The sequence below is a fragment of the Solanum pennellii genome, chromosome 7 (assembly GCF_001406875.1).
Source record: "Solanum pennellii chromosome 7, SPENNV200".
Classification (NCBI taxonomy): Eukaryota; Viridiplantae; Streptophyta; class Magnoliopsida; order Solanales; family Solanaceae; genus Solanum; species Solanum pennellii.
The window spans coordinates 40,657,922-40,672,930 of record NC_028643.1 but is presented as its reverse complement, the minus strand read 5'-3'; the positions used below and the strand labels follow the sequence as shown (position 1 = coordinate 40,672,930).

The window sequence follows — 15,009 nt, the reverse complement described above, 5'->3', positions numbered from 1 at the left end:
TTAATTTAGAAATACCCCCCCCCCCCTTTATTGTCTTTTGTTTACTAAGGAAATAATTGACTAAATAATAGTAATAATAGATTGAAGTTAAGTCTGAACTATTTTCCTCGTGGGAACGATCCCAACCTCATTAGTTGGGTTCTTTACTTTATACGACCGCTTTACTTCTTATTTGAGAAGTAAGTTTGAGCGTATCAAATAAACTCAATGAATTATATCAAAACTACTTACAGATTTTATAGTACTAGCTGAAAAAGTAAATCTAGCTTGTTTTGCAGTAGGACATACAAAACACTTATCTAGTACTCTAGCTATAGTTTCTATTTTGCTATTTAGTTGTTAATTGAGCATATTAGTAGACACATGCCCCAATATCTTATGCCACAAGTTCAAATCTGATTCATTATCAGTCGAATGAGTAGTGTTAACATGTACCTTGGCTTCATGAGTAGGTTGCTTAGGTTTTTAAATAAGTAGATAGAGTTCATCCTTCAGTCTACCAATCTCCATCACCTTTCAACTTGAGAGATCTTATAAAATACAAAAGTCAGAATTAAAAAAAATCCAGAATTTAGCTCCCTCGTGGCTTGGGTGACTTTAAATACAGACATTAAGTTGTATTCAAACTGTGGTAGAAGGAACACACTTTTAGTATACTTCTACTTGAAATTGAATTAAGTCATATATGTGTATCAAGCAAGATGTCTCCATTAAGAAGACAAACCTTTTTAGGATTGACATTTGCAATAACTGAGGATCTATCTAGCATGTGAACATCATATACCATGTGATTTGTTGCTCCAGTGTCTAGAATCCAGTTCGTATTATTATCATAAACTAGACAAACACTCTTATGCATATTTCACAGGTTTTACCTGCATTATTTAGATATCCTGCCACATTACATTTTCTGAAGCACAATTATTATTGTTCAACTACTGGAGTATTTGTTCATATTTCTCTTCAGAAAACAGATAGGATTTAGGTTGTACTTGCATTCCTTCAGCCATCTGACACCTTGAATCATACTCCTGTTTCTGATAGAGACTAGTCACATTTTTTATAACCTGACTTTCTTATCCCTGAATAATTGTAGGATCTTGCTCAGCCTGAACATGATAAGCTCCTCCTTATCTACTTGTGTTTTCCTTTTTTTTTTTTAACTTGATAGCCGATTAACTCGTAGCAGTTTTTCTTAACATGACCCTTCAGTTTACAGAAGTCACATTGCACATTATAATCCTTTTTAAATCTTTGAACACCTGCACCTGCTTTTTGAGTACAATATTGAAGCTTCATATTGTGACGAAGCATAGTGAAATTTTGGTCCATTTCCAAGTAGACCAACAAAAAAACTAGTAATTTCCTTTTGCCCTTCATCATTTAGGATCATGACATATGCTTGATTTTCAAAAGTCAAATGTGTCATTAGGAGTATTTGGCTTCTTGTATGATAATATGTATCATTCAGTCCCATTATGAACTAATACAACTTTTGTCTTTGCAGATAAACCAAGAGATCTCTGGATTTTTCAAAGTAACAACTGAGAAGAGGAACAAGAGCCTCAAGCTCATTCCATAAACCTTTAAGTTTGGTAAAATAGATTGAAACAGATGATGTTCCCTAAGTTAAAGATGTAATTTCTTTGTAGAGATTGAAAGTTCTTGCACCATTGATTTTATCAAATCTTTCTTTCAATTCTTCCCACAAAACCCATACATTAGATGCATAAATAAAACCACTTAGTAGACTATTAGACACATAATTCATCAACCACGATAACACTACAACATTAAACCTTTTCTATTTTAGCCCAAAGTTCTTTTGCAAATTTCTCTTTCTTACATGTACCATCTATGAATCCTATATTGTTTCTTCCTAAATAAGCTATGCATAGAAATCTACTCCAAACAGAGTAATTCTCTATTATAGTCAATTGAAGAGAAACCAAAGAAACACCACTCAGATCAAAAGTATGTAAATGGAGAGGATGACTGAGATCAATCATTTGTGTCACTGGATTAACCTGCTGGTAGCAAGTCGTCATTGCCAGAGTTTGTGATCTTGATTTTTGTGGATTTCTTATCACCAAAATAAAATCCCAGAATTTGAGACAAAGAACTTAGAAAGAGAACACTTCTATAGTTAGATACTCGTAATGCTCGAATACCATGAATGATCTTAGGCGTACTTATATGCCTAATAACTACTTTATATCATATATTTAGCCGAGTTGAGGACATTTTGATGGAAAAGTTAAGTATTTAGAGTTGTTTTGATTCCGCATCTTCTAACCAATATGATTAGATTTTTCAGGCCAAAGATCATTGGAAAACGAGTTGAATTTGGGCACCAGATCAAAAGTCAGAAAGTAGAAGAAAAAGTGGCTGAAAAGAAGAACCAAGAAGATAGAAATTGCATTGGAAAAGGAGAATCTCCTCATCGCGGAGGCATTTCTTCCATGCAGAGAAGGAACTCCCCATAACAGGGGAGTTCGCGATAGAGTTGCGTCGTGAGGGGTCATTCCACCCATGAGCCAAGTGGTGCGAGGGAACAGGTCCGCGTGGACACAAAAATCATCCCACGTGTTTTTTTAGACTATAAATAGTTTAAGTGTCCTCTTATTGTACAATACAATTTCCAAAAAAAAGACGAGAGCTAGGAAAAAGGCGATTTTGGTGCCATTTTCTAGGATTTTTCCTCTTCTTCTTCATCTTGGATAATACATTCTATATTGTTATTTGATGTCATGAGTAGCTAAAACCCCATTTCCTAGGGTTGTAGCTATGATTGATGGTTTAATGTGAACTTATTTCTTTTAAAGGAAGGGTTATTTTAAACTTTATGCTTGTCTTCTTATTTTTACTATTTTAATGCTTGATCAACATTAGAATAAATTTAGTGTCCACTCTTGAACTCGGAAGATGAATAGAGGGATAGACCGAAGAATGCAAGAGGTGTGTTCATTCTAGGGTAAGTTTTACTTTATTTTCTTGTCTAGGATAGCAATTATACCTACACAAAACACTTGGTTGAAATGCAAGACGAATGCTTAGTGCACCTTTATTGGTTAATACCTAACCCCGTTTGATAAAGTAGTTAGGTTGTCAATAATGGTAGGCGATTAAAGGTTGGAAGATCATGTTCGTAAAATGAACCTTGCCAACCCGTAATGAATAACCCTTTGAACATTTGGATGTAACTACATTGTAACGGAAATCAATTTATGCTAAAACCCTGGGATATCTTTCCAACTTGTGAATTTTCTTTGTTGAAATCATTTACTTATAGTAGCTAATTCTTGTTAATGTTAAATTAGTAGTTTAAACAAATTTCTCAATCTAATGGATACTTGAGTGAATTTAGATAATCATTGCAAATTTTTATTCTTTGATTTGAAGTCCCTTGGGTACGAACATTAGGCTCGAAAGAGTCTATTTACTACTTAAATGACCACGTGCACTTGCGTTCGATTTTGGATGCAACAAGTTTTTGGCGCCGCTGCTGGGGACTTTTAAATCGAAAGATATCTAATATTTGAGTGTCTAAATTATTTCTACAAGTGTTGACAATTTGATCTTCGCTCGTCATTTGTGCAGGTTGTATTAGGTTCTCGCACTGGAAAACGACCAGGGTTTGGTAGGGCCTCAATCTGAATCGTAGGGATTCGTTCATTATCGTAGAAGGCAAACCATTCCGGTCCTCGTGTGGTTAGGGAACTTGAAAACCCACAAGAGATGGAAGACCAAGATCTACCGGTGATGATGGCAGAAATGAAAGTAAGGGATGTGGCAATCCCACATACCACCAATGTTACTTCAAGTATTCAGAAGCCCGCACCGGGTGGGATGTTTGAATTGAAGCAGAACATGGTGCAATTATTGCACACAAATGGGCAGTTCACACGTCTATCTCACGAGGATCCACGAGTGCATCTACAGAATTTCCTCAAGATCAGTCACACATACACTCCAGCGCGGAGTGAACTCTAACTATGTGTGACTCACATTATTTCTCTTTTCTCTGCTTGGGGAAGCAAAAAGATGGTTAATTTCTGAACCCGCAAATTCCATAACAACTTGGGATGATCTTACTCGAAAATTCTTGATACAGTTCTTCCCATCCGGTAAAATAGGGAAGTTAAGAAGCGACATATTAAGCTTCCTACAAAAAGTAGAGGAAATTTTTTATGAAGCATGGGATAGGTTAGAGTCTCTATTATTGAGTTGCCCACATCATCATCAAGCTAACGAAGTGTTGGTCCACATCTTCATTTAGGGGTTGGAACCAAACACAAAAATTTTACTTGATTCTGCTGCAGGTGGACAAGCTTTGGAAAAGACATATGGAGTTGTTTATATTGCTTAATCGAATTTCACAAGGTAAACCCTGAGTGGAATGGCGGAGGAGTGAAACCGGTCGTACAGAAGACTAATAGAGTTTTGAAGATTGATGCAGTCACAATTTTGTCAGCTCAGATTGCATCAATACAGAACACGATGACTACTCATTTGAAGAACATGTCACCAGGACAACAACAAGTCAAAGTCAATATGGTTCACCAACCACAAGTTTGGTGTGAAGTATGTGGATGTGGTGATCATAGTGCTAAGGTATGTGGGGCAAACCCAAAATCTGTTCATTTTGTAGGTAATGCTCAACGAGGAGGAAATCACCAAGGCTGTCACGACGGGGGAGCACCCCCTAGAAGTAACATGGCGTACTTGACCTCTCGGAGGTCTTATACAAGCCCATAGTTATCATTCATCGCATTGTCATAGGAAAATTAGTGAAAAACTTAAAACTTTTCATAGCACATCATATGCTAGAAACTTTACTTCATATATATATAAAATATCGTAAGTACATATTTAGACTCGAGTATCTTTTTGCCATCACTCAATATCATAACAGTACATTAGGAACATGACCCTTACAAAATAATACATAAGTACAATAATACTACACTTTACAGTAAACCATAATGTAGGAGATCCTTGGACTTAAAGATTCCTTTCCTTGAGTTTGGTAATCACATAACAAGCTCCTAAATAATAGAGACATCCTTTTTGAGCATCTATAACCTACACGTTGTGAAAAAGTAGAGAAGAATGGAGTTAGTACAAGAATGCACTGAGTATGACAACCATGCAAAAACATGCATTTAAAAGGGACATTTTCTTGAAATCATACTTCATGCCTTTTTGAGAAAATATTCATAAAACCTTTATACAATAGCATTTATATCATTAACATACTTCATATAGACATATTCAAAGGCCAAACATCATATAAAATCACACATAAAATTTAAGCCACATTTGGGCTCACTTTACAGTGAGTTATTTCTACTTTACATTGAGTAATTCCCTTTTACAGTGAATATCTTTTCTTTAACTCCTTAACCTCCCAAGTAACCCTCTAGTGATACTTGGTGCAATACATCACCTTAGGGCCACAAGGAAACCATACATACAACCTACACAAGCCAACACATACCATCATAGAGGTATAATACATTATAGACACATTTAGGTCAAGAACTTAAGACATTACAGTGAACTCTATTCACTTTGCACACATACTAATGTCACTTCAAATAGAAACTTATGAAACCTTAGTCACAATCCCAATTTAAGTCTACTAGTTCAATGTACATGTGAAGCCCCATAACCTCACACATACTTAGTAAACCTATCATGAGACCACAAGCCTTAACATCCAATCCATAAGTTAACATTGTAAGTGAAGACAACTTCATTCATGTCAACAAACCTTCATCATGTAATCATTAAGACCAATATTATGCATATATAACAAGACCACTTCATATAGGCTCATACGATGTATTTCATCACAACAAGTAGACAAATACTACAAAGTCATGCATAAGGAACATAGATATAGACACATACATTAGAACATCGTCTTAGGACTTCCCTCAAGAGCCACTTGTGCAATGCATATGTGAAGTCCATACCCCCACCTACAGTAAGTAACTATCCTTATGTTATTCTAGTTAAAGTCCTTACTTTACTTTCATTGTCCATTTCACTTTAGAGAAACTATAGCCTTAACCGACACTAAGACCATGGGTGCTAAACATAGAATTTGGTGTTGTAGAGCCTTACACCAATGGAAGGTATTCTTACCTAGCCAAGGTAGAAGATTAACACATGGTAGCATACTAGCGAAGTCACTTGCTGGATCCTATGTGGCAAGCATAGTTATGGAACTAAGAGATATACATAACCCTCTACATGCTCATTAGCATTTAAGCCTCATCTCATGAGAAACCATGGGTGAATCTTCCTCAAGGAAAGTCAACACCTCATGTGGAACCATAGGTGAATGTTCCTCCAAGGGAAGTCAACACCTTATGAGAACCAAATGGTGAATCTTTTTCCAAGGGAAGCCAACACCTCTCATTATCAAGTTCTCTCGGTGCTAAGCTAAGTTCCCTTTTTATTAAAAGCCTTTATTAACATTACTTTGAAATGTAGTCTTTAGGAGAGTCATCTACACATATGATTAGCTCATAGGTCATAGATGAGAGTTCATCAACCTAAATCATGTGAGAACCCTTTCAGATGGACATAGCATATGTAAAGTACCATCTAGTTTAGGGTACCTTGATAACACCTTTCAAGTGCCCCTCTATTGACTAGATCATCATTGATGTGTGTGTGTATACATATATATGAGAAATCCTTTCACATAACGCATTAAAACCACACATGTTTATACTTCATCTCATTCATGCATAAGTGTACAAGTGAAACTATATGAGCAATCCTTTCATGTAAACACATTTAGACACTAGGTATAAGGCCTAAGTCATCCGTAGCCACTTAAAGCTGTCCTCATATTTCACTTAAACACCTCAACTAAGGAATGTACCTATTGAACACTTAAACCTTAAAAAATTTATACCTATTTGACACAAACTGACAATCAATTGAAAAATAAAAATGCCTGTATTTCAAACGCGAATTCATATTAATTTTACCAATAATATGATGACACGTGGCATTACATTTAATTTTTTAAAACCTCCATATAATTAATTCATAAAGTATTTTAATAAATTAAAAAAAAAATATTTTTAATTAAAGCCTCCACCCTCCCCACTTTCTTCCTCCTCCTTCAGAAACCCATTTCTGATTTTCCATGGAGTTGATGTCGCTCCATCTCTTTCTTCTCTTCAATGGAGCTACAATGACACACCATTGTTGTCTATTCAAGCTAAATATCCATTCTCTTTCATTTCGATAGCATTAAAATTTTCACTCATTGTCTTCATCTTTTACACATTAGAAATTATTTATTAGAATTGGAAAAAAATTAACAGACTTTTGCCCAAAAAAATCTATTCATATTTTTTTTATCATTGTAAATGAAACTTCTTAGAGATATTTGAGATGAAAATCGATATAAGAAAAAAGAGGAAAGCAGGAAAGAACAATGAGGGTGAGAGAAAGAGAGGTGGAGGGAGTGTGGTGCTGTGTAAAAAAAAAGAGATAAAAATGGTGAAAGAATAATATGATAGAAAGAGGGAAGAAGACAACTATCCTTCTTCTTTTTTGTTAATTAATTTTTTTTAAAATTAACTTAGGGGATAAATTAAGAAAAAAAAGGAAAAATATTATTTTTAATAAATCAACGCGCTCAAAGAAAGTGAATTACACATTTTTTGCCATGTCAGCATTTTGTGTCTAATAGGAACGACTTTTGAACAAATAAAGTGTTCAATTGGCACAAGGATTAGTTGAGGTGTCTAAATGAATTATGCGGACAACTTTGTGTGGCTGCAGATGACTTAAGCCCTAGGTATAATCATACTTCATCATACTATATACTTCACATTATAGCATATAAGACATATTCATAACATGCCCATACATTTATTTTTATGTACATAGAAACCAAACCTAGGAACTATCCTATCAAGGTACTCATTGCAATCATATACACGGTCCCATACCCTTGCCAATGCTAGTACACCTAACAAGTCATCCTAGTTAAGGAATACATAACATAATTCACATACATTTACCTTACATGCATAGTAGTAGACATTTATTGAATATGAGAACAACCTTTCATTAGACTGTAAGCATGCATAATATATGAGTGTGTGTGTACATTTGTCAACATGATCACATAATGACTATCAACAACACATTGAGTCAACCACCCTCTTAATACAACAATGCACAACCAAGCATATACCATCCAACACAATTTAGCATAGGAGGCAAGCTAACTTCATATTACACTTTAAGACTCCTAACGTTAGATAATGGCAACACCTACACATGATCTTAACATAACCATTTACATGCTTATAACACTAGCTACATAACCTAGATTAACAACTAAAATAGAAGACTAGGCACAAGTTACACATAGTGTGATCATCATAACCACACACTCATATATTCATCAATTTGTCTTTAAGTCCATAGTCAACACATATATATAATGATAATAAAATAAACACCGCCACCATAAGTGGACCATACCAAACAATGCCATGCAAGGCTGCATCAACTACAATAATATAGAAAAGTAGAGGAGAAGAGTAGACTTTACCAATTCATCAACCTTTTGATCAACATTGATCAATACACCTTTTTCATCAACAATACATGTATAAGGAAGTAACTAAATGTACCTTAATCATGAAATAAATCATGTACAAGTCGTTACAAGATCATACTATAACCTAATACAATACATCACATATATACTAGAAAGTATAGAGTTATAGATCATCAACCAATTTCCCTATTCTTTATCATCAATCATATTTTATCAATAATATACATTTAGGGCAGTAGCTAAAAATGTAGAACATCATAGCTAATTATGCTTCATCTACCCTAGAATATAGATCACATCATATACATCATCATATCAAGTCTATAGGTTAGAAGAACATAAATCAATCCTTACCAATTCAATTGTTATCTATTGATATTGGATCAATTATACCTAATTATCATCACATCACACATGTAGGCAGTAGCTAAGACAATTCACCATAATCGAGTCACATAACAACCATCCTAACGTCAAGATCACAAATAACTACATCATAGACTAGCCTTATTAAAAACCTTCAAACTTGACCCTCATGGATCATTCCTCAACAATTCATCATCAATGCACATACTCAACAGTAGGTATAAGCATATTAACATAATTGAATCACAATTTGGTATACATGAGATCAAGATCATAAACCATACATATGTTAAAATCGAGTTTGTGAGAGAGCATGGGTTCATCATGCAATTGGATTGAAAATCACATCCAAATCAGTAGATAATCATCGATATATTAATATTATGCTTTTGAAGTCAACTTGAGAAAGAACCTATGGCTAGATTGAAGAAGAAGAGATTTGATCATGGAACTTCTTTAAAAACATTGAAAAGGATGGTGAAGAATCCACTAAAAATTGGTGAAGAACCCATGGAAATCCCATATAAAAGATGACCTTGAACTTCACCTTCAATGGAGGTTTCTAGAGAGGATATTTTGGGAGAGGGAGGTTTTGATTTTGAATTGAGGATTGGGTATGGGATATTCACGTTTTTAACCAACCTAACATACCCGAAAATAGGTAAATGAACCTCCTAGGGTAAGTTTAGCACATGGGTGAATTTCCCATTCACCCCATGATTAGGAAGCGTGCATGGAAGTAACTGAATCCTGCATCGACGACCAACCATCGACGCCATGTTGGCCCATCGACGGACCATCTGTGGCTTCCATAGTTTGGGTCTTAGTATGTTCTTTGGCTGAGACTTCTACAGAATAAGTGTCCATCGACACCTCCTCATCGACGGGGCATCATTCAACTGACGAGGCGTCGTTTGACTCAGTCGATTGACACTGCCACTCGACAGCCTTTGGGTCCTTCTTGAGGGCCTCTTGAGGGGCCCTTCAAAAGTCCTACCCGAACTTTTCCGATGTGAATATACACCTTAACATGTTGAATTACTTCCATGCAAGTTTCACCCAAAATGAAAACGTAAAACACATCCAAACATGCAAGACACACTCAAGATACGCAGGAACGTCTGGGGGGCAAACTTTCAAACGTCTTGGACGTTCTTGGACATTTGAAATCTAAACTTAATGAAACTCAACACACTGACTATAAACATCATTATTACTCATATAAGGACCTCATAAGCTCATGACACACACATAAGAATATAAAAACACACAAGGCCCCTTAGGTGACTAGTCGTCAAACGTCTTGGTCGTCCCTTGACGTTTGACTTCCAAATGACTTCACATAATCCATGAATACTTTGAAACACTTAATTAACATGTTAACAAGCTTATAGGAACAAGTGAGTCTCTAAACACCCTAACTCATTTTGGGGGGTCTTGCAAAGGCTATGGAAGTACCTACAACTCAAGCTGGCGAAATCACCCAAACTTTTCATGGGGTGGAAATCAGAACCAATAACAAGGACATAATCAATAAAGACCATAGAGTAGTGGGCAACAGTACCATCAGCAAAGCCTTGGAAATCAAGAACATTGTGGTAATCAGTAGGCCGCCAAGCAAGGGGATATGAGTGTGGAAGACATGTTCAAACAAATCATGTTGGATCAATCTAAATTGGTGGCAGATGTTCGAAACAATCAATTGGCAATGCAAAATTTGGAGAAATAGTTTGGGCAGTTTTCTAGTGCCCAAAACTCCAGACCACAAAGGGGCTTACCGGGAAATACCGACCCAAACTCGAAGCAAGCAAATGTTGTGAGCACTCGAAGTGGGCATCCATTGGAAGAGTTGGAACCAAAGGAAAAAACTGTTGAGGAAAGAGGAAAACAAGTAGAGGAAGCAGAATCAGCGAACAACGGGTGAATGAGGAACCAAAAGCAAAACCACCTCTATTTTTCCACAGAAATTTAAAAAGTTAAAGGAGGAGGAATGTTTTAGTAAGTTCATCGAATTACTCAAGCATGTACATGTTAGCTTCCCTTTTATTGATGTGTTGCAGGACATTTCTAAGTATGCCAAATATGTGAAAGATGTGGTGGCCAATAAGAGTCGATTGGCTGAGTATGCAACAGTGGCACTCACTGATGAGTGCAGTTCTCAAATCCAGAATAGGCTCCCAACCAAATTGACAGATCGTGGAGTTTCACTGTACAAATGGAAATTGGCAAATGTATGGATGCAAGGGGCTGATGTAATTTGGGTGCAAGTATCAATTCGATGCGTACGTCCATGTTCCTCAAATTGGGGCTAGGAAGGCCCAAACCCACCACCATTATGTTGCAACTAGCTGATCATTCAATTTCGAGGATAGATGGTGTCATCGAAGATGTCTTGGTTCAAATGGGAACTCTAATCCCGATGTCCCATTTATTTTGGGACGACTATTCCTAGCAACAAGAGGAGCATTAATTGATGTGTCAATCGGCAAGCTAACAATGAGAGCTCATGATAAGGTCGAGGTGTTTGATGTTTATAAAGCAATGAAGTTGTCGTCTATATACGAGGAGTTATCGGCAATCACAATCACTAAAGATGAAATAACGACCAAATTTGTCGAAGTCAAGGACCCTATAGAAAAAGTGTTGATCGGGCAAGACATTGAGCGAGATGCTGAAGCCTAATAGATGGATAACGTCCTCGATGTCCCGAATATGAGTATACTTTGCAAGTTTGTAGAACCATTAAATAGAGTCTTGGGACCACCTCCAAAACTTTCGATTGAGGAAGTACCAAAGCTAGAACTAAAGGCTATCTCTTCTCATCTCAGGTATGCGTTCTTAGGTGCAAGTGAATATTTACATGTAATCCTTTCTGCTGCCTTGTATGAAATACAGGTGGAAACATCATTCAAAATATTGAGGAAGAGGAAAAATATGATAGGCTGGCAAATGGTTGACATACATGGCATCAACCCCGCTTCATGTATGCATAGGATAATCATGGAGAAGGGGCACAAGTGAAATGTGCAACCTCAGTGCAGGCTGAACCCAGTGATGAGAGATTTGGTGCTTAAGGAGGTAATCAAATGGTTAGATGCGGGTATTATCTACCCAATTTTGGACAACAAGTGGGTTAGTCCAGTACAATGTGTACCTAAAAAGGGAGACATGACGGTGATCACTAATGAAAAAAATGAGTTGATCCCAACCATGATAGTCACATAATGGAGAATATGCATGGATTACAGGAAATTGAATGAAGCCACCAGGAAGGACCATTACCCGGTCCCTTTTATTGATCAGATGTAGGACCGGTTGGCTGGGGAATAATATTATTGTTTTCTTAATGGCTATTTACGGTACAACCAAATTGTGATTTCACCAAAGGATCAAGAGAAAACCACTCTCACTTGCTCGTATGGCACATATGCTTTCAATAAGATACCTTTTAGGTTATGAAATGCCTCGGCTACTTTCCAACGATGCATGATGGCTATTTTTCATGATATGGTTGAAGAGTTTGTTGAGATATTCATGAATGATTTCTCAGTGTTTGGGGATTCTTTTGATATGTGCTTGGAGAATTTGGACAGTGTGTTGGCTAGTTGTGAAGAAACTAATCTTTTCCTAAACTGGGAATAATATCACTTTCTAGTAAAGGAAGGGATTATGCTAGGACATAAGGTGTCAAAGAGAGGGATGGAAGTTGATCGTGCCAAAGTGGAGGTTATTGAAAAGCTTCCCCCTCCTATTTCTGTTAAAGGGATGCAAAGTTTTCTGGGTCATGTTGGGTTCTATAGGAGATTCATCAAAGACTTTTCCAAGATTGTTAGGCCCATGTGCAGTCTTTTGGAGAAGGAGATGAAATTTGTATTTGATGAGAAGTGCATTCAAGCTTTCACGGTCTCGAAGAACAAGCTCATAGAAGCCCCGATCTTAATTTCTCCAAATTGGGAGATCCCTTTTGAGTTAATGTGTGATACAAGTGATGTGGTTGTGGGAGCAGTGCTGGGACATTAAAAAGAAGGTGTTCCACTCAATATACTATGCAAGCAAAACACTGGATGCATCCCAAGCCAATTACACTTTGACCGAAAAAGAAATGCTAGCCTTGTTCTATGCTTTTGAAAAGTTCAGATCTTACCTGGTAGGCATGAAAGTTGTTATTTATATTGACCGTGCATCTACATGTACTTGTTCAACAATAAAGATGAAAAAAACCGGTTGATAAAATGGATTTTATTATTGCAAGAGTTCGACATTGAGATCAAATATCGAAAAGGTTCTGTGAACCAGATTCAAGACTACTTGTCCAGGTTAGGAGTTCGTCACATGTGGGAGAGCAAAGGAATATTAGGGAGGAATTTCCTGATGAGAAACTAATGGCATTAGAGGTGACTGATCTACCATGGTATGCTGACATCGTGAATTATTTGGTTAGCAGTTTGTTTTCACTAGGTGAAACCTCACATCAAGGAAGAAGCTTATCTACGATGCTCGGTTCTACATATGGGATCAGTCATGTTTATTAAAGCAAGGGCCAGACAAAATGATGAAAAGATAATTGCCTGATTCTGAGATGAGACAAGTGATGGATAGTTGCCACTCGTTTGCATATTAACGTCATCACGGTGGTGATCTCACCTCACATAAGGTGCTTCAATCAAGTTTTTTCTGGCCTACCTTGTTTAGAGATGCTGCAAGTTATGTTAAAAGTTGTGATCAATGGCAAAGAATGGGGTCTATTTCCAGGCGACATGAGATGCCTTTACATAACATTATGAAGGTTGAAATATTTGACGTTTGGAGGATCGACTTCATGGGGCCATTCTCGCCATCAAATGGGAATCAATATATACTTGTGACTGTTGATTATGTGTTAAAGTGGGTCTAGGCAATGGCATTGCTGACGAATGATGCTAAGGTGGTGCTAAAGTTCCTCAAGAAGCATATTTTCACCTGTTTTGGCACTTTGAGATCAATCATCAGTGATAGAGGAACACACTTCATAAATCAAATAGTGAAGAAAATTTTAGCCAAGTATAGATTCAGGCACGAGGTAGCGACGACATACCACCCTCAAACCAGTGGTCAGGTAGAGGTGTCCAATCGGGAAGAGAAGTAGATTCTACAAAAAATGGTGAATGCCCAACAAAAGGATTGGGCAATGAAGCTTGATGATGTGCTATGGGCGTATAGGACCGCTTACAAAACACCAATCAGTAGTTTTCTTTATCACTTGGTGTTTGGTAAAGCGTGCCACCTTCCAGTTGAACTAGAGCATCAGGATTACTAGGCAGTGAAGAAGTTGAACCTGGATCCTGAATTAGCTGGAAAGAAAAGAATGGATCAGCTACATGATTTGGAAGAATTCCGGCTCCATGCCTATGAAAATACCAAGCTCTACAATGAGAAGACTAAACGATAGCATGACAAACACATTGCGTCTTGACTTTTTGAGCCCGGGTAAATGGTATTGTTGTTCAACTCCCGATTAAGGTTGTTTCCAGGCAAGTTGAAGTCAAAATGGAGTGGATCATTTAAAGTGGTACGTATGACCGACCATGGCGTTGTGGAGTTATTGAATGAAGGAAAAAATCCACATTCATCGTGAATGGGCAAAGGATGAAATATTATTTTGGGCAAGAGATTTATCGAGAAGTTAAAACTTTGGAGTTGAGCAATGAATGACGGGAAGCTTAATCGTGCCACGATGTTAAATCAGGCTCTACTCAGTTGGCAACTCGAGACGGGGTATTTTCAAAACTTTTTGCATTGTATTTTTGTCACGACCCAAAACCGAGCCGCGACTGGCACCCACACTTACCCTCCTATGTGAGCGAACCAACCAATCTAAACCTTAACATTTTAACCATAATGAACAAAATACGATGCGGAAGACTTAAACTCATTAATAAAAAGACAATTCAATAACTTCTAAAAATTCAACATCTATTATTTCCCAAAATCTGGAAGTCATCACCACAAGAACATCTATGATCAAATTACTAAACTAAGAGTATTCTAAGAAGCTAAAA

The 15,009-nt window shown here is 36.9% G+C and overlaps 1 long non-coding RNA gene and 1 other non-coding gene across 2 annotated transcripts; one reads left to right on the top strand and one right to left on the bottom strand.

Moving 5' to 3' along the window:
• Positions 1–380: 380 nt before the first annotated feature.
• LOC114077927 lies at positions 381–2,842 on the top strand. Its single transcript, XR_003579313.1, has 2 exons — positions 381–1,358; positions 1,508–2,842. It is a non-coding gene; the product is annotated as an uncharacterized LOC114077927 (long non-coding RNA).
• A 1,296-nt stretch (positions 2,843–4,138) lies between these two features.
• LOC114078188 lies at positions 4,139–4,245 on the bottom strand. Its single transcript, XR_003579729.1, has one exon. It is a non-coding gene; the product is annotated as a small nucleolar RNA R71 (small nucleolar RNA).
• Positions 4,246–15,009: the final 10,764 nt, after the last annotated feature.